At 35.6% G+C, this 7,343-nt stretch overlaps 1 long non-coding RNA gene across 1 annotated transcript; it reads right to left on the minus strand.

Moving 5' to 3' along the window:
- Positions 1-302: 302 nt before the first annotated feature.
- Positions 303-3,323, minus strand: LOC108986009. The gene is made up of 4 exons (XR_001995285.2): positions 2,931-3,323; positions 2,748-2,831; positions 1,631-1,666; positions 303-474 (listed from the first exon to the last, which is right to left on the minus strand). It is a non-coding gene; the product is annotated as an uncharacterized LOC108986009 (long non-coding RNA).
- Positions 3,324-7,343: the final 4,020 nt, after the last annotated feature.

A 7,343-nucleotide genomic window follows, 5' to 3' on the forward strand; every position in this document is an offset into this window, starting at 1 on the left:
AACAAGTCGCCCCATCAAACTTATTCCAACGTTGAAGTTACAACTGTCAATATCATTATAGAGGAGAGTTCAAAAAAAGTACTGAGTCCCCTTGTAGTGAGAGGCAAAGACAGACCGCCATTTCTCAGGAAGAAATCAATGATTGAGAGAGTCAGACCCTGTCACGACCTCGTCCCAGGAAGGATGAAATCCTAACTTATATGGCTGTTCTTTTCTTTCTTTTTCTAATAACATGCGATCGGCATGGACATGACACACATGCACTCTAAATTTTTTCATTTAATAAAAGGGAACTAATGGACATTCTATTTGAACATTTATCCATAAGAGACTCTCAGAGTCCATCCCAAATTAAAATATCTATACATAACATAACCCATCATTCGTAACATAACTGTCCTCGTTAGGGAAGGTCCTAAGCGTATGCCTCTCCCTCTGCAGTAATGCCTTGCTCCCCAGCCTTTTCATCATTACCTGGACGTTTAAAACATTTAACACAAAATGAGTCGAATACTCAGTAAGTAGTACACCATGCAATAAACATACTAGGCATCTATTATTTTCTTTTGAAACATGCATACATAAACATTTTTGCTATTCTTGACAATGCTTTCATGCATAAACCTTTTTTAGCTTTCATGCATAAACATTTCTTAGCTCTCGTGCATAAACATTTCTTAGAAATAACTTTACTTTATGTTTCACTTTCTTTGGCCGGTACACACTATTACGCCCAGTGTGTTGGGGTTAGCAGTCTTCCTTTGGACCTGGATTCCGCTCATGGCCACAGGTTGGGAGTCCCTTTTTCAGTCAGGGGGCAGCACTGGGTGCACTACCAGTACTACTTACCCGGCATTGCAATCTGCCCATTCATTAGTACCCTTTTCATTCGTTTATATGGCCGTTACGTAAATTTCATACATTAAAGCATTCATTCATTCAGTCCTTTCTTTCATTCATTCATGTTAGTCCTTTCAGTCCTTTTCATCATTTAACAGTTCATTAATGGAAAACATCATTTAAAAAAAAACATGAACTTAATATCATCTTTTCATTTAATAGTGCATTCATGAAGAAATATCACTTTTAAAGTATGAGCTTAAACATCATTTTTTTTCCATGGCATCCATAAAGCATTAGCTTATAGGGACAATTTAACATCAGTTAATAGGGACATCTTAAAATTTTTTCCTCCCATTTTTTAAAACACGAGTTCATAGGGGCATTTTGAAACGTTTTCTTCGCGTCATTTAGAGCATCTCATAAAGCATAAAGCATGAGACGTTCATCTCCTTCCTTTTTTGCAATCTAAACATTTTCATCATCTTTCTTACTCCAATGCACATGCATTTTTATGAAAAAGATATATTTTCATATTATACTACATATAAGAATAATCAATAAGTTCATTGAGAGCATGTATGGAAATCTCATGACGTAGAACTTACGTGCATTACCTTATACATACACACAATTATAATCGATAGGGTGCTTAACAAGGGCTATCAAGGAAGGGCTTGTACATACTATATTCATTTACTTTTTCTTTAGAAGAACATTTGCAATAAGAGGGATAGACATTCTTTCATAAAGAGAACTTGGTGTAAGAAGTATGGTCATAGCTACATACCTCTATGCTCCTCGATACTTTCATTCATCAATATTCCTATTCCAATAAATAACATAAGCGTGTTAATACTCGTACAATATTCTTTAGCCCTCCCTTTAAAAGGGAAAGCCATGAAATTACAATCTAACGTCCTTTCTATGCTTAACATTAACCCAATTGACTACTCCTCACCTCAACTTATAAGAGAAATAACTTAAGTATTAAGACATGCTAGTTGTCCATGGAAAGGCTATTTTAAAAGCTTACATGAAAAGTAGTTAAGAACTTATAGGCTTCGAGCAGGGTTTCTTTGGTTCAAACTCGCTTTGGGTTATGGTCATTAGGAGATAAAAATCTGGAATTCTCGACAATGGGCTTTAAAATAGATTTAGGCAATTCGAGTAGGCTAAACAAGCTTAGGGAACATGCCCTTTAATCAACTTGTAGTCCCTCATTATAAAAAGGTTAGCTCATCAATATTTCGGACTATTGAGTTAGGTAGAATTTAACCAAACGAGGGACAACATAAATGGACTATTTTTATGGCATGACATGGACTTAGAAATACTTGGACAACTTTGCATATCATAATACCTCATGTACTATTAATCCCTTATATCTAAACTAATTAAGCTATAACCTATTCACATAAGCAATATATTAATTAGTTTAGATAAAACCCCCCATTAAAATTAAAGTAGCATAAAATATAGCAAAGTTACCCATTAAGAAACTTTAAAACCTTTAAACACTTAAACTTATGATTTACTCACTTAATACCTTTAAAAGCAAGATATAAAATTATAGGACCAAGAAAAACCTTTAAATCAAACCTCTAGCATCCTAAAATAGATTACCAACCAAATCTCAACACAAGGCACATGATACCAACATATATAATTTAAAATCACTATAATCATCTCCTATGATTAAACCAAGTTTAATAACAAAATAGCATTTTCGAAATATAGGAAAATACATAGCAAAACAACTATAATACCATCCGGTTTGGGCCAAAAAGAGGGCATACATATTTATTTGCAATATAGGAAATTAACTACATCAAAACATAAGCTAAAACAACATAGTAAGCTTCCAAAATCACACTAAAATCAAATGAGTCAAATTAGGATTTTACCTTAAGCTCTTAGCCCCTTTCAAGAGGCAAGATAGAGGGCCAAATAGTGGTAAACCCGTGTGGAAGAAGAGCAACACAGTATCACTGTTTTAAACCCCAAAACCAAAACATCATGGATAAGAAATGGTGAAATTTGAAACCCACATGTAAATCATACTAAGGAATAATTTAAAAGTCTATTACCTTCAATATTTCACCATTTAGAAGATGAAATCAAATTTTAGTTCCAAGGTTTGCGGCAAAACCCAAAAATGAGTAGGGAGGGAGTATACTCGTATGGCTTGAAGAGGATGAGAGAAAATATTTTTCTTCTTCCCTTGCTATGGAGTCACAAGGCTTGAAGGTGATGAGATGAACTTGCTTTCCTGAAGATGGAAAGAGAAGAGGAAGGAAATAGGTGAAGGTTGGCTATGGCTTGCTTGGAGAGGAAGATGAAGTTTTCCATTTTCCTTGGGTGTAGATCGACGGGTAAGTGGGAAGAAAGGAAATTGATTTTCAACTCTTACCTTTTGGTGTTGCTTTGGACGATAGGTGTGAGGTAAAGTCAATTCAATAGCTTCCTTGGGAAGCTTATGAGTCAAAGGCTTAATGGCTTTCCTTAGAAGCCTTATACGGGTGAAAGGGTGGGAGAAACTTTTGCCTTGGTCAAAGCTTATCATCTAAGCTTGGAAGATGGATGGTGGAGATGAATCCACCTCAAGAATGCTTTTTACCTACCAATCCAATGGTAGAGATTAATTGGGCCATTTTCTAAATAAATAAAATTGAAGGACTCAAGGAAAAATATTTCAAAGTCTTAGAAATAATACCCTTGATTTATTTTAATAAACCATATTTTAAAATAAAACATACTCATCTTAAAATAAAATAATTAAAAGTAATAAAAACTTTTATCTCAAAATATTTAACTTAAAGAATTTAATAAAATGACATAAGGACTTACGTAGTAGGACTCGGATATTACAGACCCACGACGAAGAAGGCTACGTAGAAGGGGAAACGTAAATAGGTCAACTCAGTGCTCTATTATGAATATTTCAGCTTTATCTATCTTGTGTAATTGTTTTTTAGACGTAACTTGTTTTTAATGATTTATAGCCGCATGGAAGAGATATCGAGATTCTAGACACGTGCATAAATTTATTTGGACAAATAGTTATTGGGACTCAAGAGAGTGTTCCCGTTAAGGTATCATACCTCTTACCAAACAGTTATAGCCGCATGGTGTTAAGAGAGTGTTTGATTTGCTTTAAATTAATCTAGTGTTTTTTTTTTATATATATTGTTAGCAGCTACAAAATACTATAGAGGTGTTGGAATTTAGTGGAACCCAGCTTGGTTTTGCAGTGAGTGAGACTCAAGAAAGTGTAATTTTTTTAACTTGATCACTCTCTCTAAAGTGAATTATTTATTAACATGTGGATGAGTTTTTAACTGTTATATTATATTCACAGATACAACTTGGGATGGATGGAACCCAGCCGGATAGCTTGTCTGGGACACAACCGTGGTTATAAGTCAATATACTTAGTGAAAATATAGTTGATGACTGAAACTACTAGATGTAATATAATTTTTTTGTGGAAGTGCGTACAATATTTAACTAAATATTGGCAAGTGGACTAATTTGTATGACTACTCGAAATTAGCACTTATTTTACAGGGTTTTTGAATTTTATTGTGTAGACATGTAGTTGTCATTGTGTTATTTTCATCAATGCATCATGATTTTCAAGTCTATGCTCCACATATGGTGGGGAGGATAACAGTTGAACTGCAAGGCAGGTTTAATGATGGTCAGGCACTCACTTACAGGTAGGATATCTATGCATAATATTTGGTTAGATTGTTTCAGCAAATATTTCTTAATTGAACAGTTCATAAGAAAAAAAAAAAAAAACTACTAATTCAAACGACGTGCTTCAAGAGTTGTGATCTCAAAGTCGAGGTTAATGACAAATACATAAATATACATAAACGAAAAAGAGGCAAAGTTAGTTTTTCCTCTGCCATCAGCTCTTTTTCATATATTCATTTTGTTCTCTGCTTAGATGAAATTATTATGCAACATTATACTGATAAAAAAATTACTACAAAAACTTGCCTCATTGACTAAAAAGACAAGTGAACCTGAACATGAAAAAGTATCTCATTCAATTCATGCTCTTACCACTTGTACTTCAAGTGGCAAGCAAATTTTAAATTTTAAACAACGCATAATGCTTAAATTTGAATTGGAGTTAAATGTTACAATGGTCAAAGCTCTGATACAAAGCACAGGAGATTCAACATTTTCTATGATTAACCCAACTACAATCTATGATATCTGATTCATTGGGAAAAATAAGAGTTAAAACCACATTTGAAGCCACCTATATTATCAAACACATCTAAACAAAACCTTTTATTTTCCTTTTTTTTAAACATGTATTCAAAAGAATTTGAGTAGACCATTTTAGGTCCATATGAGAACCACGCAAGACCCAATTTAAAAAAGCCCCAAATATGTTTACCATATTACAGAACACACAAAAGGCATAAAGATGATGTGAAGTAGATCGACAATGAATTACTTGTAGAGTTTCTCCATCGACATATCCTTCAAGCGAGCCACATTGGCGACAACGAAAATCCTTCTCCGGGACGATGAAAATTCCCAGGGAATGGACGAAACCGTTTGAGTTTGGATTTTTTGAATGAGATTTGGGAGAAGGGTGTGGAATAGATGAAGGAGAAGGTGAAAAGTGTGGGAATGGATGAAGGAGAAGAGAAATTTAGCAGAACATGTATGAAGCTGCGTACAAGGGGAAGGATAAGGGATATTGCTTTTGAATGTCTTGCTAAATGCACCGTCTTAGTAATGGATTCAAAAGTTTGAAATTCCATTGGAACCATTTTGGCTCGGCCTTATACCTGATCTTCAATCCACACCGTTTTATTAAATGTTGACTTTTTGACTTGCCACAATGGATGGGTACGCGTATGGGTGTGCAGGACGCTTACGAGCAGAATCTTCCCAATTCGAGTTCAGGACTCCAATAGGCAATATTAGAGAATGATTTCGTCTATACACATGCCTCCACTTCTCCAACACCACACACGAGGTGATGTGGCATTTCATTTATTTTTTACTTTTTTTTTTCAAGTAAAACGAACATTTTACTGATTGTCTTCCTCCACAAATTTTCTCCTCCCCCGCGTCGCTCCTCTCCAGCGTTGCTCCTCTACCCTCTTTCGGCCAACTGTGCTTCATTCTTCCTGTCATCGTGTTGTGCTGTCGTCGATTCCGACCAGCCAAACAAACTCCGATCATCCTCCACCATATGTAATGTCTTTGTTGAAATGCAATTTACAGTTTGGGCTCAAAGGGAACTATCCACACAATTCCTTAACAAGTCATGTAGATAATTGAACTTCTGATCAATAAAGGGGCATTATCAAGTTTTACAGCTAAGCTCCTATCCAATCCTATCTCAAATATAAAAAATTCGAGATGAGATAATTATAATTATAAGAGAATGAAGGAAATGGAGGTGAAGTAACTTACAAAATGTTGAGAAACCGAGAGCGAGAGGGCCAGAGAGTGAAGGAAACACATGGGTGGAACCTGCAAAATGTTGAAAGGAACCTGCAATTTTTCAGAACCTGCAAAATGTTGAGAAAGGAAAAATGTTCAGAACCTAGAAAATGTTGAGAAACGAACCTGCAAAATGTTGAGAAATCGCCTAGGGAAAATAGAGGCTTGGTGGGTGCGGAGCCTTTTCTCGCACGGTGATGTAGCGGATCTGAGCTACGGAAAAGAAAGACTTGGTGGGTGCGGGTCGAGAAATTGCCTCGGGAAAATAGAGGCATGGTGGGTGTGGTGCCTTAGAGAGGCTTGGTGGGTGCGGGTCCTTTTCTCGCATGGTGATGAAACAAACTCTGTGACTTTGGAAATGCTATTTTGGTGGGTTACAGACAGAGGGAAGTGAGGGAGACGGGGAGGAATGAATCTGTGAAGGTATGAACCCCATCTGGGTGGGAAGTGTAAAACCATGACGTGGCGACCAGACCGAGTTCGCCACGTCACGGTGTGTGGTGTTGGTAACTTCATCCAGCCTTGGAATAGATTTTTCCATTAGAGAATAGGGGACAAAGAAATTAATTTTCTCTACTATCAACTGCTAGGTCATCATCACTAAGTAATGACACAAAAAATACTATTTATATGAATTTCTTTTTAGAAAAAGTCTTCTTATCAGTCACTATTTACTATCCCACACTATACACTTTTTGAAAAACACTCTCACTCTATGAAAAACACTCATACACCTAATAAAAAAATCGTAGGTGTGAGATGTGAGAGTGAATAATAGTTGATGAGTAGAATTCTTCTTCTTTTTATAAGTAATGTTATGTAAACATTTGCAGATCTAAATTTCATACAAACTTTTTAAAACAATAATATTCATAATACAAAAGGTGAATTTTTTCTAGCGGCAATGAAACTGAGATACAATAGATGCAAATTTGAGAGGAGTCTAGGTGTGCCTCCACCAAATGATGTATTTTGTTAATTAGTGGAAACTTCATCTAAACTGAGTTGGAGAAACTCTG

Source organism: Juglans regia, chromosome 13 (assembly GCF_001411555.2).
Source record: "Juglans regia cultivar Chandler chromosome 13, Walnut 2.0, whole genome shotgun sequence".
NCBI classification, from domain to species: Eukaryota; Viridiplantae; Streptophyta; class Magnoliopsida; order Fagales; family Juglandaceae; genus Juglans; species Juglans regia.